Source organism: Macaca nemestrina, chromosome 1 (assembly GCF_043159975.1).
Source record: "Macaca nemestrina isolate mMacNem1 chromosome 1, mMacNem.hap1, whole genome shotgun sequence".
NCBI classification, from domain to species: domain Eukaryota; kingdom Metazoa; phylum Chordata; class Mammalia; order Primates; family Cercopithecidae; genus Macaca; species Macaca nemestrina.
In genome coordinates this window covers 209,254,427-209,281,331 of record NC_092125.1, presented here as the reverse complement: position 1 = coordinate 209,281,331, position 26,905 = coordinate 209,254,427, and the positions used below count along the sequence as shown (strand labels likewise).

Below are 26,905 nucleotides of genomic sequence, written 5' to 3'. Positions count from 1 at the left end.
CTTGCTGTGTTGCCAGGATGGAGTGCACGGGTGCGATCTTGGCTCACTGAAGCCTCCACCTCCCGGGTTCAAGCTATTCTCCTGCCTCAGCTTCCCGAGTAGTTGGGACTGTAGGCGCGCCACCACACCCAGCTAATTTTTGTATTTTTAGTGGAGACAGGGTTACACCATGTTGGCCAGGATGATCTCGATCTCTTGACCTTCTGTTCCACCCGTGTCGGCCTCCCAAAGTGCTGGGATTACAGGTGTGACCCACCACGCCCAGCCTATATTTTTAATAGAGACAGGGTTTCACCATGTTGGCCAGGCTGGTTTTGAAATCCTGACCTCAAATGATCCGCCTGTCTCGGCCTCCCAGAGTGCTAGGATTATAGGCATGAGCCATTGCGCCTTTTTTTCTTTTTTTTAGAGACGAGGTCTTGCTATGTTGCGCAGACTGGTTTTTTCTTTTTCTTTTTCTTTTTTTTGAAACGGAGTCTCACTCTGTCACCCAGGCTGTAGTGCAGTGGCACAATCTCAGCTCACTGCAACCTCTGTCTCCTGGGCTTGTGATTCTCGTGCCTCAGCTTCCCTAGTAGCTGGGACTACAGACATGGGCCACTGCAACTGGCTAATTTTTTTGTATTTTCAGTAGAGACAGAGTTTCGCTATGTTGTCCAGGCTGGTCTAGAACTCCTGGTGTCAAGTGATCCACCCACCTTGCCCTCCCAAAGTGCTGGATTATAGGTGTGAGCCACCACGCCCAGCCAGTATTTCTATCTAGGTGCTGAAGTAGTTTCTTTTGGAGTTGAAGATCATTAGAATTAATACTTCAAGTAGGCAATTGAGTCATCATAATGGAAGACTGGATCTTTAGTGTTAATGCTGTTACAGTATGCAATGTCCAATCTTTTGGCTTCCCTGGGCCACATTGGAAGAAGAATTGTCTTGGGCCACAGAAAAAAATACACTAACAATAGCTGATGAGCAAAAAAAAAAAAAAAGCAAAAAGACTTTATAATGTTTTAAGAAAGTTTATGGATTTGTGTTGGGCTTCATTCAATGTTGTCCTGGGCCACATGTGGCCCACGGACCTCAGGTTGGACAAGCTTGATGTAGTGGCTAAAGAGTGTGGACTCCCAAGCCATGTGGCCTGTGTTTGAATCCTAGTTCTACCCTTCGCTAGTTGCCTTGGTGTCCCCACTGGGATAATCTTCTTGGGCTTTTGTAAAGATTCTAAGAGTTAATATAAGAAAAGCCCTTAGAGTCTGACTCATAGTAAGCCTTGTTTGCTTACTATTTTGCCTTTAGGAATGCAGAATTAAGACCATGTTGGCTTGGCCTATGGTTAGTTTATATATTCCAATATACCGTATGTGGTTTCAACCTCCTGGATTAGAAGCATCTGCCAGACTGCCGCTACAACTAGGTGGGAACTTTTCATTCTTTATCAAAAGAGCAGGGTTAGTACAAAAAAAGTTCAAGGTTAAGCTTGAATTTGCTCCTGAATTAACTTTAGTGAACCCTGATCCTGTTGACACTTACTAGGTAACAAAAGGACAGTCAGATTGGACTCTGCTATCTTAGTCCATTGGCCTCAGCAGCTCTTTCTGGACTTGTAGCTAAAGCTGAGAGTCCATTACTAGTGAGAATGTTTCTCTTTTTTTTCTCTCTCTCTTTTTTTTTTTAATGTGAAAGCATAAAAGAAGAGGAATAATGTATGACATAGGATCTTATTGGTTCCTCTTAATTAAATTTTTTAAAATTAAAATTATATATTATTTTAATTAAAAAATTTTTAATTAAATTTAATTTAAAAAACTATATATATAGTTTTTTTGTGGCATGGAGTTGTGCTCTGTTGCCCAGGCTGGAGTGCAGTGGCATGATCTTGGCTAACTGCAACCTCTGCCTCCCGGGTTCAAGCAATTCTCCTGCCTCAGCCTCCTGAGTAGCTGGGATTACAGGCATGCGCCACCATGCTCGGCTAATTTTTGTATTTTTAGTAGAGACGGGGTTTCTCCATGTTGGTTAGCCTGGTCTCAAACTCCCGACATGAGGTGATCCACCCTCCTTGGCCTCCCAAAGTGTTGGGATTACAGGCATGAGCCATTGCGCCCAGCCAAAATTTATTTTTTTAAGATATGGGGGTCTTGCCATATTGCCCAGGCTGGTCCCAAAGTCCTGAGCTCAGGTAATCCCCTTGCGGTGGCCTCCCAAAGTAAAAGTACTTTTGAATTATGGATTTTGGCTTCCTGTGCTACCACATTTCACTATTTATTGATTGTTGTGGTATTTATCTTTACAATTGAACAGGTCATATATTAACTAGCCTTTAATGCTTTCTTTAAAGGAAATGTAGATGTGCTCATATTTTTAACACATCTAGAGAGGAAGAGATTAAGCTCTTTTTATTTAATTTGTCTGAAAGAAGTTGAGATAGTGTAGATCAACAGGTTTTATATTTAGTAATTTTTAAGGAGTAAAAATGAAGTCTCCTAATTTTTCTAGACTCTAAGATTATTGTTGTTTTTAGAATTTTTCACCTTATACCACAATGGGATAATAAAGCTTAAAACATTAGCACGTCAGCTGGGCGCGGTGGCTCACGCCTGTAATCCCAGCACTTTGGGAGACTGAGGCAGGTGGTCAGGAGTTTGAGACCAGCCTGGCCAAGATGGTGAAACCCCATCTCTACTGATAATACAAAAATTAGCAGGCATGGTGGCATGTGCCTGTAGTCCCAGCTACTCGGGAGGCTAAAGCAGAAGAATCACTTGAACCAGGGAGGCGGAGGTTGCAGTGAGCCGAGATCGTGCCACTGCACTCCAGCCTGGGCGACAGAGTGAGACTCCATCTCAAAAAAAAAAAAAAAAAGACTTTAGCATGTCTGTAATTCGTAGATATAATCTCTACAAATGATAATTAAAGCAAAAATAGCTGGGCATGGTGGTACATGCCTGTGGTCTCAGCTACTGGGGGGCTGAAGCAGGAGGATTGCCTGAGCCTGGAAGATTGAGGCTGTACTGAGCCACTGTGATTGCACCACTCCACTCCAGCCTGGGTGGCAGAGTGAGACCCTGTGTCAAAACAAAAGAAAACAAACAAAAAAATATAATGTAAGAATCATGAAGTGACCTTAAAATCTTCATTTTATAATAATGTTATAACTTTTCTGAAGCTACTTAATTTATCACTATACAGAATAAACAGATACATAATAAATGATCAATAAGTTTTTGTTTCCCTATTAAAGCCAGAATAATGGTCATGAGATAATAGATAGCATTGGGTGCTTACTATAGGGCCAGGCACAGTGTGCCAGCCTTTTATGTGTGTTAGCTAATTTAATCCTCATATAAACTTTGAAATAGGTGCTATCAGTACTGTTTAGCACATGAGAATTAGAGAGAGCATTGTTTGAGTATGGTTGCAGGGCCAGTAAGTAGCAGTACTGGGATTTGTACTAACGTCTTTGGGATTTCAGAACTTGAATCAAGAACTTTATGTTCTTTTTCTCTATTTATTTGAAACTTGAATGTTTTCTGAACAGAGTTTCTTATGTTCTGTTTTCAGTCACCCTGAAAAAAAAATTCAGAGTATATTTTAGGATATTTCTAAAACATACTAACAACTAGTGAGCCTAGATGGTTCATTAGATTAGTTTGGTTGCTTTCAGTTCTCTTGGTAAAATTTGAAAGGAAACTAAAATTTCCATTACCTCACCTCTTTGCATTTTGGGGGCCTGGTTAATTAGTATTTTATAAAGTACTTTAGAGGGTTTATTTATAAACTCGTTAAGGAACCTGACTCGAATGTCATTTTTAAAAAGTTTTTATTATTATTTTTTTTTGGGGAGAGGGTTTCACCGTTGCCCAGGATGGAGTGCAGTGGTGCCATCACAGGTTACTGCCACCTTGACCTCCTGGACTCAAGTGATCCATCTCCTTTAGGCCCCTGAGTAGTAGCTAGGACTTTCAGTGCCACCATGCCCAGCTAATTTTTTTAAAATTAATTTTTTGTGGAGATGAGGTCTCACTGTGTCACCTAAGATGGTCTTGAACTCCTGGGCTCAAGTTATCCTCCCACTTTGGCCTCCCATTACAGGCATGAGCCACTGTGCTTGGCCTCACATATTTTGATTTTAGGATTGTTTTCCAATTGAGAAATGTCTAAATGATTCAAGTTTAATAAAAATCATATACTAATTTGTTGATTATTTTTCTGAGTGCTTTTCTTTCTGCCCCCTCCCTTTCTCCCTTCCTCCCCCTTCAGAGGAGTCTATACTTTGCATTGTTGATAGAAAAAAAAAAAAAAAGGCAAGGAAGTTTCTTTTTGTGGAGAGAGGAAATGGCTGTTGGTTCAAGACTTTATCCATATTAGGTATAAACTAAATATAGACGTGTAATCCAGGAGTGAAGTCACATCTATAAAGTTTCTTAAGCAAAGCTAATGAGATCAGCCAGTGCTTTCGGATCTGTTTTTTCCCTCCTTACTTTTGGCTCACTTACCAAACTGATTCGTCCTATAGTCTGCCTGCCTTTGCCTCTTTAAAAGAAGAATAAAAAAATTATAAGGAATCTTTCTGTAAAACAAGCACACAAATTTTTAAAAAGTGGCTTTGTATATGAAGCATAGTTACTTATGCCTCCCTTTGAGAGGAGGTTATAAATAACTTAGCTTCTTTAATTTCTTGACCTTGTCATTTTCCTCACACCAATTCTTCTTCTTTTTTTGTTTTTTGAGTTGGTTTTATCCTTGAGACTTTGTCACATATTTTTACTGTGAGGCTGGACTCATCTTTGTAAATTGTAAGAAACATCTGTTTTACTTAGTATTTTCTTGGTTTATTCCATTTTTAACCATTAAAGCAGATCTCAGTGTGGCTAAATGGTAATAGGATTTCTTCTGATTGGCTGGTTAGAGAGATTGTAGTAGAATGGAATGATGGAGTAAATTTGTTTCTGGTCACAGCACATGTCCTTCTCAAATAAGGACTTTGAAAAGTCCCTTAAAGCATTCTTACAATAATTGTTTCCAACTCCTGTGCTCCTCCTTAGAGCCCTTTGCAAGCATGCCTAAACACTCAAGCCCTTACGAACTGCTATGCTTCTGAAGAGAAGAACTGTATACACACATCTATGGTGTATCTTACTATAAATACTTTGGAATACAACTAATTCTGTAAAAAGTTTAGCTTAACATATTTTGGGATTTTAGGGGTCAGTTCATAAACCTAAATGTTCTCCAAGCCTAAGTTGAAATGTGTTCTGAATCCTTCTCTGACCTTGTCGTTCCGTTAGCAGAACTACTCTTGCCTACTGTTTGGGGCAGTTAGTGCATTTTCGTATTCTGCCACTCATCTGAATCACCTTTGGTTACATTTTTGTTCCAGGTTAGAATGTAAATTCCAGGAGATCAGGGATAAGGGATTATTTTCTTTTTTCTTCTTTTTATATTTTAAATTAAAAAATTATGTTCTTCCAAAGACAAAGGGACTATTTTCTTCATCTTTTGTATCTACCCCCTACCACAAACCATTATGTATAGGAGATAATTCATTAATTCAGTAAGCATTTATTAGTGTTTTTGGGCAAATTGGTATGCATAGTATTGGAATATAAGCATGTAAGAGAGAATATATTAAGTATTTTCTGTTATTGTGTTCTATATTACCTCATAGTAAAATACCAGAGATAAAAATAGTATTCAGTTATTGAACTTGAGACATGTAATTTGGGTTTTGTAACTAGCTGCTCACTATATAGCTATTGGTCTAAACAGATTGGTTTAGAGAACTAGAATATTAAAATTATGTAACTGGAAGGCCAGGATCAAGTCCTATGTGTATCCTAATTGATCTGCTATCTCATCTGTAAAGTGGGTGTGTTTCTTGGAGGTGACGTTCAGTCTAGTTTGTATTATTTTATATACCAAGATAGCCTCAGGCTTGGCTTAAGCTTAGGCTTACGCAGAAAGTTGAGACCCGAGATTCCAACATCAGATCCAGAGAATTAAATTCTCATAATTAGAAGCAATCTATTAGATAACAAATAAAAATAGGGCCAATACAAATTCTTCATGATAATGGAGGCAGTTTGCCAAAGAAAGAAAACATATTTCAGGAGTGAATTCTTTGACCAGAAAGAATATGTTTTATTTCCCAAATTAACTCCTGAAAGAAAGTTTAAGGAAAGATTTTGTTTGTTGTGTCTAAAATAAAGCAGACACAGAACTGTTCTTCTTCTTGTTTTTTCTTAAAGCCAGTCAAATTTATAGAATTTTCCTTCTTCGTATTTGAGGAACCTGTGCATTGAAATCGGAAGTAAAATATTTAAGTAAGAAACATCCTGCTCTGTTATACTATTCAGATATTTGAAGTTTTAGGCCAGCCAAGAAGATAGACAAGAATTCTGAATGTTAACTTTCACAGCTGAAATACAGTGTTGAATATATAATTTTTACAAAAACTGATTTTGTAATACATACATATAGAGAGACGGAGTCTTACTCTTTCGCCCAGGCTATAGTGCAGTGGCACAGTCTCGGCTCACTGCAGCCTCCGCCTCCTGGATTCAAGTGATTCTCCTGCTTCAGCCTCCCGAGTAGCTGGGATTACAGGCCCACGCCAACGCATCTGGCTAATTTTTTGTATTATTAGTAGAGACAGAGTTTCACCATCTTGGCCAGGCTGGTTGCGAACCCCTGACCTCGTGATCCACCTGACCTTGGCCTCCCAAAGTGCTGGGATTATAGGTGTGAGCCACAGTGTCTGGCCGATTTTGTAATATATTTTAATGAACATTTAAAAATACATAGTCCAAAATTAAAACATCTGAGGAAGATTCATTAATTTACTCATGTTTATTGAGAGCTAATTTATAGTGTTAATGAAATATTCTATAGCATTTTCATGATTGCAGTTTTTCATTATTTATTGTCATCTTCATTAATCCGTTGTTCTTAGTCATTTAGAGGTCTGAAATTTGGCTATTAAGCAGTATTGTGATATATATCCTTACAGCCGATTTTCTGTGCATGTCAAGTAATTCTGTTTTAAAATAGTCCCCCATATATCTCATTTACTCTCTGAATTCTTTATTTTCCTTTTGTTTACTTAAACTGTAATTTTTTTTTTCACACTTCACCTGGAATGTAATCTAGTAAAAAGAAAAACTTTCTGCAGAACTTAGGTTTTTTACAAAGGGAAAAATTGGATTTTTGACTCTACTACTGAACTCTTGGTGGAATGTGTAGTTAAAATTGGTCTGAGAACTTGATGAACAGAAATAGCTCTCACCCACTAAATTAAGCACAGATGGGGAAGAAGAGTATTAATTTCTTGAACATTTCATTGTTTTCTTGTACTGTTGGGATTCTTTCTGAATCTAGTCTATACTACAGTATAATGTGTATTTTAAAACTGCCCTTAAGGAAAGTGGGTTGCTGCATTTTGACTTGCAGAAGAATTTCACCCATTCCCCAACACACTTGTCTTTAGTTGATAAACAAAGGAAGACCCTGGGAGTTAGTGAATTTATCTTCAGTTAGCAGATATTTTTTTAAAATGAGAGCTAGACAATGAAAAAATTTGAGATGCATCTTTTTTTTTTTTTTTTTGACCGGGCCTCACTTTGTCATCCAGGCTAGAGTGCTGTGGTGAGATCATAGCTCACTACATCCTTGACCTCCTGGGCTCAAGGGATCCTCCAGCCTAAGCCTTCTGAGTAGCTAGGACTGAAGGTGTATATTACCACATCTGGCTAATTTTTTTTGTTTTTCGTAGAAATGGGGTCTCACTATGTTGTCTAGGCTGGTCTCAAAACTCCCAGCTTCAAGTGATCCTCCCACCTTGGCTTCCCAAAGTGTTGGGATTACAGGTGTGAGCCATTGCACCCAGCCAGAGATGGACTTTTTTTGATATAACCAAAGTGAGAATAACTAATTATAAAGGAGCATGTTTCTTTTTTATTTTTATTTTTTTAATTTTAATTTTAATTTTTTTTGTGGAAATGGAGTCTCGCTCTGTGGCCCAGGCTGGAGTGCAGTGGTGTGATCTCGGCTCACTGCAACCTCTGCCTCTCGGGTTCAAGCAATTCTCCTGCCTCAGCCTCCCAAGTAACTGGCACTACAGGCGCACACTGCCATACCTGGCTAATTTCTTTTGTATTTTTAGTAGAGACGGGATTTCACTGTGTTGCCCAGGCTGGTCTCAAACTCCCGAGCTCAGGCAATCCACCTGCCTCGGCCTCCCAAAGTGCTGGGATTACAGGCGTGAGCCACTGCGCCCAGCTAAGTAACTTCTTTTTTAAATAAAGTAATCATGGCTTAATATAATAAACACAAATTAGTGTTCCGTGTTTCTGAAATTAAGTCATTTAATGCCAAACTTTCACATTCTAAATAGTTTTATCTGAAAATGCCTTTACTTCTCTTCCATTCTTTAAAGATAGTTTTGCTGGAAATAGAATTTTGAGTTGATTTTTATTGTTGTTGTTATTCTTTCAGCATTTTTTTTTTTTTTTTTTTGGAGACAGAGTCTTGCTCTGTTGCCCAGGCTGGAGCGCAGTGGTGTGATCTCGGCTCACTGCAACCTCCGCCTCCTGGGTTCAAGCGATTCTCCTGCTTCAGCCTCCTGAGTAGCTGGGACTACAGGTGCACACTACTACGCCCGGCTAATTTTTTGTATTTTAGTAGAGACAGGGTTTCACCGTTGTTGCCCAGGCTAGTCTTGAACTCCTGAGCTCAGGCAATCCGCCCGCCTTGGCCTCCCAAAGTGCTAGGATTACAGGCGAGAGGTACCTTGCCCGGCCATTCTTTCAGCATTTAAAAAAGTGTTCTTGACTGGGCATAGTGGCTCATGCCTGTAATCTCAGCACTTTGGGAGGCTGAAGTGGGAGATCACTTGAGCCCAGGAGTTGGAGACCCTCTTGGGCAACCTAGTGAGACCTATCTCTACAAAAAATAGAAAAAATAGCTGGACATAGTGGCAAGTGCCTGTCGTCCCAGCTACGTGGGAGGATGGATTGATCCCTGGAGATCGAGGCTGCAGTGAGAGCTGCGCTCCAGCTTGGGCGACAGAAGGAGACCCTGTGTGAAAAACAAAACAAAACAAAACAAAAAAACGGCCTGAGGGCGGTAGCTCATGCCTATAATCACAGCACTTTGAGAGGCCAAGGTGGGTGGATCACCTGAGGTCAGGAATTCAAGACCAGCCTGGCCAACATAGTGAAACCCTGACTCTATTAAAAATACAAAAATTAACTGGGCATAGTGGCGCCTGCCTGTAACCCCAGCTACTGGGGCCGCTGAGGCGGAAGAATCTCTTGAACCCGGGAGGCAGAGGTTGCAGTGAGCCGAGATCATGCCACTGTACTCCAGCCTGGGTGGAGCAGGACTCCATCTCAAAAAAAAAAAAAAAAAAAAAAAAAAAAAAGTCGTTCCATGTTTTCTGGTCTCCATTACTCCAAATGAGTAGTCAACAGTCATTCAAATTATTATTCCCTTGTATGCCGTGTGTTGTTTTTTTCTAGCTACTGTGAAGATTTTCTTTCTTTTTTTTTTTTGCTTTTTGTTATTTCAATTATGATATACTTAGGTGTGGCGTTATTTATATTGAATCTCCTTGATGTTCGTGAAACTTGAATCTGTAAATTCGTCTTTATGTGGGAAAATTTTGGCCGTTATTTCTTGAAATATTTGTTTTCTTCGTTATCTCCTTCTGGAACTCTAAAATATAAACGTTTTAATATTTTCCCGTAGGTCTTTGAGGCTTTTTTTTCTTGTTCTTCAAATTGAATAATTTCTTGGTTCTGTCTTCATGTTCACAGACCCTTTTCTTTCCCCTCCCTCCCTGCCTCCATCCCTCCCTCCCTCTCTCTCTCTCTTTCTTCGTTTCTTTCTTTTCTTTATTCTACTGTTAAGCCAATCTAGTAATTTGAAAAAATAATTCAGATATTGTAGTTTTTAGTTCTAGAATTTACGTTTTTGTGTGTGATTTCTTTCCCTACTGAGATTTCCTATCTTCCTTTATTATGAGCATATTTTTCTTTTGGTCTTTGAACATAGTTACCATAACTGCTTTAAAATCCTTGACTGCAAACTGTAGAATCTGGGTCATCTTAGGGTAGTCTTCTTGTTTCCTTTTTTTTTTTTTCTTGAGAATGGGTCAGGTTTTTCCGTTTCTTCTTATGGGGAGTAATTTTGGATTGTATTTTGAATATTACAAATGATAAATGATAATTTATATATATAAATTTTGTTATGCCACTCTTCAGAGCATTGATTTTCTTTTCTAAAGCAGCCGATTGATTAACTTAGCTGAATTCAAGCTGCAAAACTGTCCCCCCATAGTAGGTGGCAGTTTATATTTCAGTTCAGTTCTCTTAGCTGGCCTACGTGGACCCTACTCTGTGCGTGTGTGTGTTTCACGGATCAGCTAGAGATTTAGACAGATTTATGCAGATTTTAGGGCCCCCCCTTGCTGGTTCTCCGTCTCTGTCTCTCTTTTTTTATTTTCTTTCCAATGGTGATGGTTGCTCTAGACTGTTTTTTGGTTTTTAAAGTCAGCAGGACTGTGAATTTTCCATTGGGGTTTTAGCTGCCCTGCATGGTGCAAGGCTAAAAGATACAAACTGGGGAAACTTGTCCAGTGCGGTTCCCTTCCTCCAGCTGCCAGCTGCGTTCCAATATTTGCCTGCTTCTGTCACTGTCCAGTGCCTTCAGGTGGTTGTTTTTGTCTGGAAGTTATAGCTGTTATGACAGGCAGAGTTGATTCTATAGGAGGAACTGCCTGGTTTTACTAGAGGCCTCAAATTTATTTTTTTAAAAACAGAATCCAATAGAATAGTTTTAGATTTATAGAAAAATTGCAAAAATAATACTGAGTTCTGAAATTTATTTTAAATGAAAATATTTCTAAAATATATTAATGCTTCCTTCACTTTTGAAAATGCTGGGTTTGGCCAGACGAGGTGGCTCACGCCTGTAATCCCAGCACTTTGGGAGGCTGAGGCAGGCGGATCACGAGGTCAGGAGATCGAGACCATCCTGGCTAACACGGTGAAACCTTGTCCCTACTAAAAATACAAAAAAATTAGCCAGGCGTGGTGGTGGGCGCCTGTAGTCCCAGCTCCTCAGGAGGCTGAGGCAGGAGAATCACTTGAACCCAGGAGGCGGAGGTTGCAGTGAGCCAAGATCATGCCATTGCACTCCAGCCTGACGGACAAGAGCAAAACTCCGTATCAAAAAACCCCGAAAATGCTGGGTTTAACTGCCAATTAATGTCAACATTCTGAATATAAGTTCAGTAATGCTGCAATAGCCTCGGGAGCCATTGAGGCATGTAAGACTATTTTTGCCTTTCTGCTAAATGGCCTCAGCTATTGTGCTTTTCGAACCTAAATCTCCTTTGTGTATGTGCATGTGTGGATGGGTGCGTATGTGCACGTGTGTGTGTATTTTGTATTTCTTCCTTTGCCAACTTAGCTCTGTTGATATAGCCCATTTCCTTTAATTTTCTTTTTCTTTTCTTTTTTTTTTTTTGAGACGGAGTCTCACTGTGTCGCCCAGGCTGGAGTGCAGTGGCGCGATCTCTGCGCGCTGCAAGCTCCGTCCCCTGGGTTCATGCCATTCTCCTGCCTCAGCCTCCTGAGTAGTAGCTGAGGCCCAGCCCATTAATTTTCTATTGTAATTTGTTGTGGCTCAGTACACCAGATAAACCATTAAAATTTGTTTGAAATAAGAATAAATAGTTTCAGGCCAGGCATGGTGGCTCACGCCTGTAATCCTAGCACTTTGGGAGGCCAAGGCGGGTGGATCACGAGGTCAGCAGTTCAAGACCAGCCTGACCAACATGGTGAAACCCAGTTTCTACTAAAAATACAGAAATTAGTCGGGCGTGGTGGCATGTGCCTGTAATCCCAGCTACTCAGGAGGCTGAGGCAGGAGAATCGCTTGAACCTGGGAGGCAGATGTTGCAGTGAGGTGAGATCACGCCACTGCACTCCAGCCTGGGTGACAGAGTGAAAAAAGAAAAAAAAAATAGTTTGTGAGAGCTTGAATGTTGAGTTAATGAGTCAGGTACATCATCCTTAGAACCTGGTCTTGATGACGTTGGTGCCCACAGAGGCCTTTTCTTTAGACGGGTGCTGTCAATACAATAGTCATTACCTATACGTGGCTATTGAGTGTTTGAAGTATGTCTAGTTTGAGTTGAGATGTACTATAATTATGAAATATGCACTAGATTTTAAAGATGTAGTACAAAGAAAATGTAATAACTTTTTATATTGATTATGTGTTGAAATGAATTTAGTTATATTGGGTTAAATAAAAATATTTAATCACACTTGTTTCTTTTACTTTAAAAAAAATGTGGAATGCTTCACAAATTTGTGCATCATTCTTGTACAGGGGCCATGCTAATCTATTTTGAATTGACCCAATTTTAGTATTTATGCTCTCAAAGCAAGTACTCTTTTTACGTCTTTAATATGGCTGCTAGAAAATTTAAAACATTTGTGGCCTACATTCTATGGGTCGTAGCTCAGGTCATTTATCTTACTTGATAGTAATGTCTATGAGTGAGATGGTGGTGGTTCTGTAAGAATCTTGAGATCAAGCAGGTGAGATTCTAGCATCTCCTTCTTTGCTTTGGTGCAAGAAACTATCATAGTGGTTGTAGATAGTATGGACCTTGGAGTTTAAACCTCAGTTTTGACACTCCTCAGTTGTATGACCTATGACAAATTACTGAGCTTCTCTGAACCTCAGTTTCCTCATCTGAAACTCATATGAAACATGAGGAAAACAACCCTTAATTTCATATGGTTATTGTGAAATACATAAAACTAGTTTTATATAGTGCATGTCAACTGCAAAATACACTACTCAATAAATAGTACTTTTAACTTGTTTCCAGAACGTTTTGGTGACATTTTGATTTATTGTAGTTGATACTTATAGGGAATACAATCAAGGTAGATCCAGACTAGGAAAAAAGGACTGTAGCTTTGATCATTTTTCTTTCTTTCTTTCTTTCATTTGTTGTCATTCAGGTTTTTTCCCCCACTAGAGAATATGTCTTTGATGAAGAATTTGTAAGAAAAAGGATGACCCCTCTGTAAAAAGAAGAGATGTTGCCTCCAGACAGTCAATATTTTAAATTATATGGTTTATTAGTTATTCTGAAGAGATAATAGACTTTGTTCCTCCTTTTAGGCTTTTGATGAGTGAATGTGAACAAGCAGAACTCGTTTTCGTCATGGATCTATTGTGCCTAGATGGAAAGTCTGGTCATTGTACATCTGACAGTTTGTTTTAAAAAGTGGTTCTGGCTGAGATATTTCAGATTTGATTTTCCTACAGATTAAAGCCTTTGTTTCCATCTTCAGCATATACTTCAAGCAAGTAACAAAAGTACTCAAAAGGAACTCAAGTGACATTAATTCCCTTTGTTATTTCATCTAGTAGTTTTTGAATGACTACTTTGCATTTAGCATTTATTCAAAAGAAGTTCTATTATATTTAAGCAGTTTAACATTTTGGCACTGATTAGAGACAGTAATAAGATTATCATGTAAAAACATTAAAAAATAATTTTCTTAAATCTACAAAGAATAGAAAAGAAAAACATGCTTGTTATAAAAAGACAAATAGGACACAAGTATATAAAATTAATACCCCCAGGCTGGGCATGGTAGCTCATGCCTGTACTCCCAGCACTTTGGGAGGGCAAAGTGGGCAGATCGCTTGAGCCCAGGGGTTCGAGACCAGCCTGGGCAACATGGTGAAACTCTGTTTCTACAAAAAAATACAAAAATTAGCCAGGCATGGTGGTATGTGCCTGTAGTCCCAGCTACTTGGGAGGCTGAGGTGGGAGAATTGCTTGAACCCAGGAGGTCAAGGCTGCAGTGAGCTGTGATTGCGCCACTGTAGTCCAGCCTGGGCGGCTGAGCAAGAGTTTGTCTCAAAAAATAAAAATAATCTCCTGTCCCTACCTCTCCTCAGATCTGTCCTGAGGTAAACAATGTTAATTTTGATTTATAGCCCTCCATACCCGGGAAGTATTTTCAAGATGTAAATGCCAGGGTTATAGATCTGTGGTATCTCTTATTTCCCTTTCCATCCTCCAGCAAAGTATAGGCCTACCCTTACTCCCATCTTGAGGTTTCCTTGACCCAGTTGCTCAAAGCAGATAGGTAGGAGTTACTTGATTTCTTTCTTTCTCCCGCTTTCCACATCCAAACCATCCACACGTCTTTAGGATTATGCTATCCCAATTCAATTTAATCCATACTTTTCCTTTCACGTCCATTGCTTTTACCTAATCCAGAGCACATTTCACCACAACTACCACAAGAGGCCACCCAGCTTCAATTCTTTATCAGTTTGATGCCTCTGACCTGTTTTCCATATGGCAGAGTGTTATTTATTGTCTTAAATGGAAATCAGATTTTGCCCTTATATACCCTCACCCATCAAAACCCTTCAGTGGTATCCTGTTACCCTGTTCTGGCGTTCCTTAACCCCTTTCCCCTCCCACCAGTGGAAGCTCCATGAAGTCAGGAATATGTTCTCTGGCACATACTGTTTTACTGAGCACTTAACCACATGCTGGGCAATATTTTAAGAGCCTTTCGTCTATTAACTCATTTATATTCATGATAACTCTGTGAAGCAGGTATTCTTCCAATCATTATACGTATAAAGCAACTGAGGCCCAGAGAGGTTTAAGTAACTTACCCAATATCACACTCATGCTTAAGTAGAAGAATCAGTATATCAAACCAGGCACTCTGCCTTCAGTCCTTGCTGTTAAACGTTGTATTAAATGCTTTTTTTCTACATAGTAGGTACTTGGTAAACATTTGTTAAGTTCATGAATAAATTGTTCCCTCTTTGCATAAAATTCAAACACTTTAATTTGGTCTAGAAAATCTTTCATGATCTGGCCCCTGCCAACACCACTTTCTCATATACTTACGGCAGTCTTGTCACACTGGCTCTTTGCATGGCTGTTTCCTTCTCATTCTTTATGTCTAAGAGGTCTTCCATGGTCATCTTATCTAAAGTAGGTGCTTCTTGTCCTCTCTCTCAGTACTTTGTTTCCCTTTAGGCAAATCATGATTAATTGTTAAATACATGGTATAGGCTTGCTATTCCCTGGGAATTTGTAAGAGATGCAGAATCTTGGTTGTCACCCCAGATTTACTGAATCAGAATCTGCATTTTTGCAAGATCTCCTAATAAGTTGTGTTGACATCAGAGTTTGAGAAGCTGGGATAGAAATTGAAAGGGCAGCTGGGCGCAGTGACTCATGCCTGTAATCCCAGCGCTTTGGGAGGCAGAGGCGGGTGGATCACCTGAGGTCAAGAGTTTGAGAACAACCTGACCAACATGGAGAAGCCCCGTCTCTACTAAAAATACAAAATTAGCTGGGCATGGTGGCGCATGCCTGTAATCCCAGCTACTCGGGAGGCTAAGGCAGGAGAATCACTTGAACCTGGGAGGCGGAGGTTGTAGTGAGCTGAGATCACACCATTGCACTCCAGCCTGGGCAACAAGAGTGAAACTCCATCTCAAAAAAAAAAAAGGAAAGGACAGGTAACTGAATTCTTTTTTTTTTTTTTTGAGACAGAGTCTCACCTGTCACCCAGGCTGGAGTCCAGTGGCACAGTCTCGGCTCACTGCAACCGCTGTCTCCCTGGTTCAAGCGATTATCCTGACTCAGCCTCCCGAGTAGCTGGGACTACAGGCCCATGCCACTATGCCCGGCAAATTTTTGTATTTTTTTTTTTAGTAGAGACTGGGTTTCACCATATTGGCCAGGCTGATCTTGAACTCTTGACCTCGTGATCCGCCCTCCTCGGCCTCCCACAATGCTGGGATTACAGGCGTGAGCCACCGGGCCCGGCAAGGTAACTGAATTCTTGTAGTGAGACTTGAGCTTGACCTGAAGCACGATGTGGCAGTGAGCATTTCAGTAGAGGTTAATGTGATTGTAGTCACATATAAGGGTCCAGATTTATGTGGCCTTATTGTACAGGATGAACGGGACTGGGGGTGGAGCAGTGCTGTGGGTCCTCAAGGACATCAGTGAGGAAGTCATTCTAGGAAAGGAGGATGGAGAACTTTGTAAGACCTATTTTTTCTTTTTAAAGATGGAGTCTCATACTGTTCCACAGGCTGAAGTGCTGTGGCGTGATCTCAGCTCACTGCAACCTCCGCCTCCCCACTTCAAGGGATTCTCCTGCCTCAGCCTCCCAAGTAGCTGGGATTACAGGCACCCGCCACCATGCCCAGCTAATTTTTTGTATTTTTAGTAGAGACAGGGTTTTACTATGTTGACCAGGCTGGTCCCAAACTCCTGATCTCATGTTCCGCCCGCCTCGGCCTCCCAAAGTACTGGGATTACAGGCATGAGCCACTGCGCTGGGACTTGTAAGACCTAGTTTTTAAAGACTATTGTACACTCTATGGTTTTTATTTTTAATGAAAGTATTATATTAGGTAATTGATCATAACTTGGTCATTTACCAAAAGAAACAGCAACAGATAACCTTTGAAAACTACTAGAAGGTGAATCATCTCTCCCATTCAACATTTGAATGACTTCAATTCACAGTGACTTAGGCTGAAGCAAGAGAACATCAAATGTACTGTTATAAGCTGAACTACTAACTCAGAGGGGGAGCCACTGGCAAGCCCATAAAACTGAAACTCACAAAACCATAATTTATCAGGAGAAGTTTATGTCACTTTTGAGAAAATGTTAAACTGGTGGTTTTTTAATGGTGGTAAGGTTGTGGGGTATATTTTGAGTTTCATTGTATTCTAAATTGAAATTTTGTACTTTTAGGGTATTCCGAAATTCTTAAATGATTCAGATTAGACTTGGAACGCTATCGGTAATGCAAAGGCAGAAACCATTTCTTCTCTTATTCATCACCAGATCTCTGGCGTTTAGTGTAGGTCCTCACATGGATGGGGAATGAATAAAAAAAAAGTTTTTAACTTTAAAAGATTGATATCTATCTGCCCTTGAAGATAATATATAAATGATACACAATAAAATGAGCTATAATATAGTTAGAAACTATTAGGACTGAAGTGGAAACTAGATTAATAATTTTAAAAACACTTTATTTGGAAATAATTTCATACTTACAAGTTACACGCGTAAGAGGCCGGACACAGTGGCTCTGTAATCCCACTGCTTTCGGAGGCTGAGGCAGGAGGATTACTTGAGGCCAGGAGTTCAAGACTAACCTGGACAACAGAGCAAAACTCTGTCTCTACAAGAAAATTAAAAAATTACCCAGGCATAGTGGTGTTTTTCTGTATTCCTAGCTACTGTGGAGGCTGTGGTGGGAGGATCACTACAGCCTGGAGAGTTCAAGGCTGCAGTGAGCTCTGATGGCACCACTACATTCCAGTCTGGGCAACAGAGCAAGACCCTGTCTCAAAAAAAACCCAACAAAACAAAAACAAAAACAAAACAGTTGAAAGGATACTCTTTACCCAGGTTTACCTATTGTTAACATTTTACTCTATTTGCTTTATTATTTGCTCTTTCTCTCATAAGTTGCATACATTGTGGCATTTTATCCCCAAATACTTCAGTGTGGATTCCCTAAGAGTAGGGATATATCTTGTGTATGTAATGTTGTTTACATTACAGTTAAAACTTCAATAAATTAATCTCTCTCCCCACCTGCCTTTTCCAGAAAACTAAGAGCCACAGAGGTTAAGTGACTTGCCCTGTGGTTAGATAGGTTCTAAATGGAAAATCCAGCCTACTCTGCTAGTCAGGTATTAGCCCTGGTCCCTAACATCACAACAGAATCTTTTTTTTTTATTTTTTATTTTTCCCCTGACATGCCAAATTATTTAGTAGTATAATACAGTAATAAAAATTCGTTGGTGGCTCAAGCCTATAATCCCAGCACTTTGGGAGGCCGAGATGGGCGGATCATGAGGTCAGGAGATCGAGACCATTCTGGCTAACACGGTGAAACCCTGTCTCCACTAAAAAAGTACAAAAAACTAGCCGGGCGGGGTGGCGGGCACCTGTAGTCCCAGCTACTCTGGAGGCTGAGGCAGGAGAATGGTGTAAACCTGGGAGGCGGAGCTTGCAGTGAGCTGAGATCTGGCCACTGCACTCCAGCCTGGGCGACAGAGCGAGACTCCGTCTCAAAAAAAAAAAAAAAAAAAAAAAAAATTTGTGGCCGGTTACGGTAGCTCACGCCTGTAATCCTAGCACTTTGGGAGGCCGTGGGGGGGCGGATCGCCTGAGGTCAGGAGTTCGAGACCAGCCTGGGCAACATAGCAAAACCTCGTCCCTACTAAAAATAAAAAAAATTAGCCTGGTGTGGTGGCGCCTGCCTGTAGTCCCAGCTACTCGGGAGGCTGAGGCAGGAGAATCACTTGAACCCAGTGGGCGGAGGTTGCAGTGAGCTGAGATTGCGCCACTGCACTCTAACCTGGGTGACAGAGCAAGACTCTGTTTCAAAAAAAAAACATTTGTAATTATTTTCTGAACCATATATAACCATCCGATAGCACTTCATCTATAAAGGACTTTGGATCACCAAAATTGTCCTTGACATTCTATTTGGCTTAGTTTGAGTTTGTCCAAGTTTAAGATATGATAGTGTGGAGGAAATAGCCTGTTATTTACCAAATTTGACTCTATCAAACAGTGACCAGTTACTGGCCTACAGAGAGCTGAGTCCAAAAGGCATCACGAGGAATTCAAAGTTTAAGTTTAACCATGGGGCAAACTTCTTCATTCCAGTTTTGATTTTTTTTTTTTTTTTTCTGAGATGGAGTCTTGCTCTGTCACCCAGGCTGGAATACAGTGGTATGATCTTGGCTCACCGTAGCCTCTTCCTCCCAAGTTAAAGCAATTATCCTGCCTCAGCCTCCTCAGTAGCTGGGACTACAGGCACCCACCACGACGCCCGGCTAATTTTTGTATTTTTAGTAGAGACAGGGTTTCACCCTATTGGCCAGGCTGGTCTCGAACTCCTGACCTTGTGATCTACTCACCTCGGCCTCCCTAAGTGCTTGGATTACAGGCATGAGCTGCTGTGCCTGGCCTTTTTTTTTTTTAAACGTGTTTTTCTTCTGTCAATGTGTGAATGTTTATGAAAATATGGTCTATGCACCAAATACATCCAAATTAGAATTACTTGAAGTACTTATTAAAAATTATAGATTCCTGGGCCCCACCACAGACATATGGAATCAGAGTATCTGGAAGTGGTACCTGGTAATCTACATTTTAAACTTTTTCCTCTCTCTCTCATGTAGACGGGAGTGCAGTGGCATGAGTGGCTCACTGCAGCCTTGATCTCCTGGGCTCAAGTGATTCTCCTACCTCAGCCTCCCGAGTAGCTGGGATCACGGGCGTGTGCCACCATGCCCATCTAACTTTTGTATTTTTTGTAGGGATAGGGTTTCACCATGTTGCCCAGGCTGGTGTTGAACTTCTGGGCTCAAGCGATCTGCCTGCCTCGGTCTCCCAAAGTGCTGGGATGACAGATGTGAGCCACCTTGCCCAGTCTTTAAACCCACTTTCTTGAGAGTTTTTGCGTATCCTACTCTTATATACTCCTGTTACATAGATTTTATCTTTTATTTAATTTTATGTTTTGTTATAATACAGGCAATGAGTAAGATTTTATCTTCAGAGTTTTTCCACATTCATTCTTTAACTTGTGTTTTACTCTATTTTCATGTTTTTGATGGGAGGGTTTTTGTTTGCCTGCTTTTTTAAAATGAAAGATTCATGTCCGTATTACAAATATCAAAAAGTATGAAAAAGTATATAACAAACAACTCCCCCAACCCCGTTCCTTGAGTGTTGTGCTAATCTAAGCCCTTCATATGTATGAACTCATTCCGTTCTCCCAACTATCCAGTGAGGTTATTATTCCCATTTTATAGAAAAGGAAAACAGGCCCAGTTGTTCAGTCACTTAGGTAGGCAGTAGTGGAGTTGTCTGAGAGTCTGGCTCTAAATTAGTGATCTTAACCACCGTTCTCTGCTAAGCAAGAGGATATCAGGATTAACTAGATTAATACATGCGAAGAGCTTGTTTTGGACAAGCAGAGAGATTTGTCTTCAATAAGGTAAATGTTCCATGTGAATGAACTCTTAATGGTCTGTCCTGGAGTTTCATCTAGCCCTGGTAATTGGGCATCCTGATGTAATTTCAAGCTAATCATTTCCTCTCTAAATTGTACAAGCTTTTATCTGAAGAGCAGATTTCATGAATTGGTGATGCTGAGTAAGGAAATGGTAGAAATGGTAGCAACCAAAGTCTTTGCACTATCCTCTGCTTAACTGTTTTATTTACACAGAAAGAGCTTGGACATATAGTAATTCTTCCATTATGTATCATTTGACTATTTATTGAGTTCGTTCTGTGACATGGTTATGGCCAGGAAACAATAATATAATCTTTGCATGGCCAGAGATTTTTGACATATTAAAGAATATCTTGACCGGGCGCTGTGGCTCACACCTGTAATCCCAGCACTTTGGGAGGCCAAGATGGGCGGATCACGAGGTCAGGAGATCGAGACCATCCTGGCTAACACGGTGAAACCCTGTCTCTACTAAAAATACAAAAAATTAGCTAGGCATTGGTGGTGGGCGTCTGTAGTCCCAGCTACTCGGGAGGCTGAGGCTGGAGAATGGCGTGAACCCGGGAGGCGGGAGCTTGCAGTGAGCCGAGATCGTGCCACTGCACTCCAGCGACAGAGCGAGACTCTGTCTAAAAAAAAAAAAAAAGAATATCTTTGCTTTTTTCTATTTAGTGAACTGTTTAAACTTTATGTAGACTTATTTTTTTTTAAAGCATCGGACCATAATCTATGTCAGTTGGAAAAATTTAATGTGGAAGATATTTAGATTTTTTTCCCTTCTCTCCTTGTTTTCTGAAAGAATAAAGCAATCTAGGGATTCTAACCACTAAGTGCTTGAACTGAAGAATCTGTTGTTAGGCCTTGAGTTCTTTGCATGGAGTGTCTTTGGGTCAAGTAACGTTTTAAAAACTCTTACCATTTGCCAGGAACTATGTGTATCCTAACTTACTTGATCCCCACAATAACATGGTATATAGTAAGTCAAGTTTCACAGATGTTAAGTCACTTACTGAAGATTACACAGCTAATGAAGTAGGGAAGTCGGGATTCAAACCTAGGTATGTATGATTCTGAACTGTGGTTTCCCACATGCTCTGCAGACTCTGTAGAAGAACAGTTTATAAAACCTCTAGACTCCAAACTTGGTTCTAGCATGTGTTTAGCAAAAATTCTGAAGAAATAGGCCAGGCGCGGTGGCTCACACCTGTAATCCCAGCACTTTGGGAGGCTGAGGCAGGTGATCATGAGTTCAGGAGTTTGAGACCAGCCTGGCCAATATGGTGAAACCCCGTCTCTGCTAAAGATACAAAAATTAGCTGGACCTGGTGGCGGGTGCCTATTATCCCAGCTACCCGGGAGGCTGAGGCAGGAGAATTGCTTGAACCTAGGAGTCAGAGGTTGTAGTGAGCTGAGATCGTGCCATTTCACTCCAGCCTGGGTGACAGAGAGAGACTACAACTCAAAAAAAAAAAAAAACAAAAAAACTGAAGAAATAGGTAATAGAAGCCAGGTGACTTTGCTCATTTATCACATTGTTTTGTGACTTTTAAGTTAGTCTAAATCAAAGCAACCATTTTGTGTATTCAGACAGCTAATTTAGATAGAATTCATACTAAAGGTAAATGGGGTATTAAAGTTTTTTTTTTTGTTTGTTTGTTTTTTTTTTTTTTTTTTTTTTTTGGAGACGGAGTCTCGCTCTGTAGCCCAGGCTGGAGTGCAGTGGCCGGATCTCAGCTCACTGCAAGCTCCGCCTCCCGGGTTCACGCCATTCTCCGGCCTCAGCCTCCCGAGTAGCTGGGACTACAGGCACCCGCCACCTCGCCCGGCTAGTTTTTTGTATTTCTTAGTAGAGACGGGGTTTCACCGTGTTATCCAGGATGGTCTCGATCTCCTGACCTCGTGATCCACCCGTCTCGGCCTCCCAAAGTGCTGGGATTACAGGCTTGAGCCACCGCGCCCGGCCAAAAGTTTTAAAGTTCGTTCTTTAATAACACATTACTCTATACGCTCCCCAGAAAATATGTTGAGGAAAATAATTTAATGGTCAGGAGCCTGTTCTTACTTTCAGGTCCTTACTTCTGTCTCTCTTCCTCCAGTCATCACCACTGCTTACCCTCAGTTCCATAAACATAAATAAAGAGAAGAATGAAGTTAAAGCTTTTCTTCTTAGGTGTTTAAAAATCAGACTATTCTAAAGACTGATTAAACTAGGTTTTCTAAGTGAGCAGTTCCTTAATGTTGACTTAGTAAAACATTAAAATATTTGGCATCTGCCATTGACCCCTATTCTGCAATATAGGAGTTAATCCAGCAGTTTCTGATTAAATACCAGTATTATGCAATTCAAGAATTACCACAGAGGTGTGAAGGGAAGAGGTGTGAGGCTAGTGAAGAATACCCAGACAGCAAGGTAAAGAAAATAATCCTTTTATAAGAATAAAACCCAAATGAATACTAAGACTCTATCTAGAGATTCATGTTTATTTCTGTCAGTGGGATTAAGTTTTCTCTTTAATTATTCGAGTTTAAAAAATTATTTTTATTTTTATTTCTATTTTTATATTTATTTATTTATTTATTTTGAGACGGAGTCTTGCTCTGTTGCCCAGGCTGGAGTGCAGTGGCGCTATCTCGACTCACTGCAAGCTCCGCCTCTCAGGTTCACGCCATTCTCCTGCCTCAGCCTCCCGAGTAGCTGGGGCTACAGGCGCCCACCACCAGGCCCAGCTAGTTTTTTGTATTTTTAATAGAGACAGGGTTTCACCGTGATAGCCAGGATGGTCTCGATCTTCTGACCTCATGATCCACCCGCCTCGGCCTCCCAAAGTGCTGGGATTACAGGCGTGAGCCACCGCGCCCAGCCAATTATTTTTATTTTTATTTTCTGGAGACGGGGGTCTCACTCTTTCACCCAGGCTAGAGTGCAGTGGTGTGATCATGGTTCACTGCAGCCTCAACCTCCCAGGCTCAAGTGATCCTCCTGCCTCAGCATCCTGAGTAGCCTAGGACCACAGGCATGAGCCACCACACCTGGCTAATTTTTAAAAATTTTTTGTGGTGATGGGATCTCACTATATGTTTCTCAGACTGGTATTCTAATTTTTAAGAAGACATAATAGACATATATGTTTTTGTAACATGAAATCATAACTTTATGTAATCCAAGCTGGGTGCAGTGGCTCACGCCTGTAATTCCAGCACTTTGGCAGGCTGAGGCAGGCGGATCACAAGGTCGAGAGTTTGAGACCAGCCTGGCCAACATGGTGAAACCCCGTCTCTACTAAAGATACCAAACAAAACAAACCTGTGTAATCCAAATTAAAATCTTCTGCAGCATGTATATATTTATATTTATGATCTGTATGCATATATTTAAAAAACAACTTGTTGGATATAATTCATATACAATGTAATTCACCCCTTTAAAATATACAATTCAGTGGTTTTTAGTATATTCACAGAGTTGTGCAACCATTACCAGGGTCTAATTTTTTTTTTTTTTGAGATGGAGTCTCACTTTGTCACCCAGGCTGGAGTGCAGTGGCACAATCTCTGCTCAGTGCAAGCTCTGCCTCCTGTGTTCACACCATTCTCCTGCCTCAGCCTCACAAGTAGCTGGGACTACAGGCGCCTGCCACCACGCCGGGCTAATTTTTGTTTTTTGTATATTTAGTAAAGACGGGGTTTCACCGTGCTAGCCAGAATGGTCTCAATCTCCTGACCTCGTGATCCACCCGCTTCGGCCTCCCAAAGTGCTGGGATTACAGGTGTGAGTCGCTGCGCCCAGCCCTTTTTTTTTTTTTTTTTTTTTGGGGAGAGATGGAGGCTTGCTCTGTTGCTCAGGCTGGAGTACAGTGGCATGATCTTGGCTCACTGTAACCTCTGTCTCCTGAGTTCAAGTGATTCTCCTCCCTCAGCTTCCCAAGTAGCTGGGACTATAGGCATGCACCACCACACTCAGCTAATTTTTGTATTTTTAGTAGAGATGGGGTTTCACCATGTTGGTCAGGCTGGTCTCAAACTCCTGACCTCATGATCCACCTGCCTGGGCCTCCCAAAGTACTGGAATTACAGGCATGAGCCACTGCACCTGGCCAATTTTTGTATTTTTTAGTAGGAATGGGGTTTCACTATATATTGGCCAGGCTGATCTTGAACTCCTGACCTCAAGTGATCCACCTGCCTTGGCCTCCCAAAGTGCTGGGATTACAGATGTTAGCCATCACGCCCAGCCACCAGGGTCCAATTTTAAAACATTTTCACCACCTCAAAAAGAAACCATGTACCCATTAGCAGTCACTCCTCTTCTCCATCCTCAGTTCTTGGCAGCAAATAGTCTACTGTCTGTATGAATTTGCCTATTTTGGACATTTCATATAAATGGAATCATATACAGTTGTCCCCTGAAATCCACGGGGGATTGGTTCCAGGACTCCTCTGTGGATGCAGAAGTCCGTTATAGTTGTCCCTATATCTGCGGGTTCTGCATCTGTGGATACGATATGTGGTCTTTTGTTCTTTTCACTTAGTTTATTCAAGTTATAGCATGTGTCCATACTTCATTGCTTTTAATTGTCAAATAATGTTCCACTGTATGGATATGTCACATGTTATGCATTTTTAATTTTGCTTTTAAATCTAATACTTCTGAGAGACTTCTCAGAAGTATTCTGGGAATATAGAATTTCCTGCTTTTTTGCTTCCTATATTCCTGACTTGGAGCTAAAGAAGCCAGCAACCTGGACTGAGAAAAAAAATTCCAACAAAATCCTGCTGCCTCTTGCCTGAGAACCAGGGAAGGGGCAGCCTAAACAAGATCACAAACTTTTAGATAATTACTGCTCTACTGTAAACACCACAGAAAAAGCTGTGGCTCCATCTTCACGCATGCCAGCAAAGGCTGAATGGGTGGCCTAGACTTCTATCCTCTGTTGGTGGTCTATAAATTTAACAAATCTTTTACTGATGGGCTTGGGTGGTCTCTAGTGTTTTGCTATTACAAACAATAAGGCCTCAGTATTCCTCTCTTGTATCTTTGGACATCTGTATGACTGTTTCTATAGAATAAATTTCTAGATGTAAAATTATTGGGACAGTAGCATCCAGTGAGGCCTTCAGGAATGACACTTAGATGGATGATCTCAAAACATGGAAATAGGCTGGGCATGGAGGCTCACGCCTGTAATCTCAGCGCTTTGGGAGACCGAGGTGGGCGGATCACCTGAGGTCAGAAGTTCAAGACCAGCCTGGCCAACACTGTGAAACCCTGTCTCTACTAAAAATAGATACTAGTGTATCCCTCCACTAGTGAATGGGAGCTGCAACTCCCATTCCCCCACCCCGGCAGTAATAAGAGCCTCCTCACCATGGTTGCTGGCTTTTTTGGCTCCAAGTCTGAGATGTATAAGGCAAAAAACTAAGAAGCTCACTGCCATCTAATTCTGTCTTCCAGAAGCAGAAGTCTCTCAGAAGTATTAAGTTTGTTTATTTTTCTTTTCCTTTAAATCACATTCTGAAAGCAAGAAGTATTAAATCTAAAAAATGGGGCTGGGCACGGTGGCTCACACCTGTAATCCCAGCACTTTGGGAGGCCGAGGCAGGCGGATCACCTGAGGTCAGGCATTTGAGACCAGCCTGGCCAACATGGTGAAACCCCATCTCTACTAAAAATACAAAAATTAGCCAAGTGTGCTGGTGCATGCCTGTAATTGCAGCCACTCAGGAGGCTGGGGCAGGAGAATCACTTGAACCCGGGAGGCAGAGGTTGTAGTGAGCCAAGATCATGCCACTGCACTCCAGCCTGGGCGACAGAGCGAGACTCTGTCTCAAAAGAAATAAAAATAAAAATAATAATATAAAAATGAGACAACCCAGTGGAGCACTTGGACTTCTGTCTCCACCTGGTTATAACAAAGCAGTACCATCTCTCTTCTCCTTTTCCCTCCACGGAAATGTCTGGCCAACATGGTGAAACTAGTGTGTCCCCCTGATATGCTAGTGGAGGTGGCCTCATTACCACTGGTTGATGTTCAAAGTCCTGACTCTGTTAGGCCTCCTCTGATCCCACCCCAGGGGCAGGGGCCTGGCAGGGTTTGAAGGCCCTGGTTTCCTCCCTGGCCATCTCTGACAGTATTCTGGCAGAGACATTACAGCCTCCAGAGGATTGGTTACATTAAGTTGGAAATAAAATATATAAACTATAAAAACAAGTTACATATAGTGTGATCACATTTTTCAAGGAATAAAGTAGTATGGGCCGGGCATGGTGGCTCACACCTGTAATCCCAGCACTTTGGGAGGACAAGGTGGGAGGATAACTTGAGGCCAGGAGTTTGAGACGTGCCTGGGCATCATAGTTAGACCCCGTCTCTATTAAAAGAAAAATAGTAGTATGTACATAGAAAATAAAAATGTAGAAGAATAAGCAGCAAATTAGTGGTTCAAGGGTAAGGGAACTCTGACTTTCTCTAGTGCTTCAGTTTTTATTTATTTTTAAAACAATGAATATAACTGTTAGAAGCAGTGAAAAGTATTTTTTAAAGGCATACTTTTCTCAGATGCTATCGTTAGATACCTATATGTTAATTTTTATGGTTACTAATACAAAACTGGATGTAGAATAAACGTATCCTGGCTCCCAGTGTAGGATGCTTTCCATTGTATCACAATGCCCTCAGTCAGCTGTAGCAATGGGCTGTATTCAGTGTAGTTCATACTAAACAGGGTAATTTTGATTCTATAACTTTGTTGAAATTGAATTTTATATTTAA

The 26,905-nt window shown here is 40.9% G+C and overlaps 1 protein-coding gene and 1 non-coding gene across 3 annotated transcripts in view; one reads left to right on the top strand and one right to left on the bottom strand.

Annotated features, from left to right (window-relative positions):
* The window catches only part of LOC105494457 (chloride intracellular channel 4), a 98,213-nt gene that overhangs the window by 22,006 nt on the left and 49,302 nt on the right, over positions 1-26,905 (top strand). The window lies entirely within an intron of this gene.
* Positions 12,349-12,451, bottom strand: LOC112429091 (U6 spliceosomal RNA). Its single transcript, XR_003021218.1, has one exon. It is a non-coding gene; the product is annotated as a U6 spliceosomal RNA (small nuclear RNA).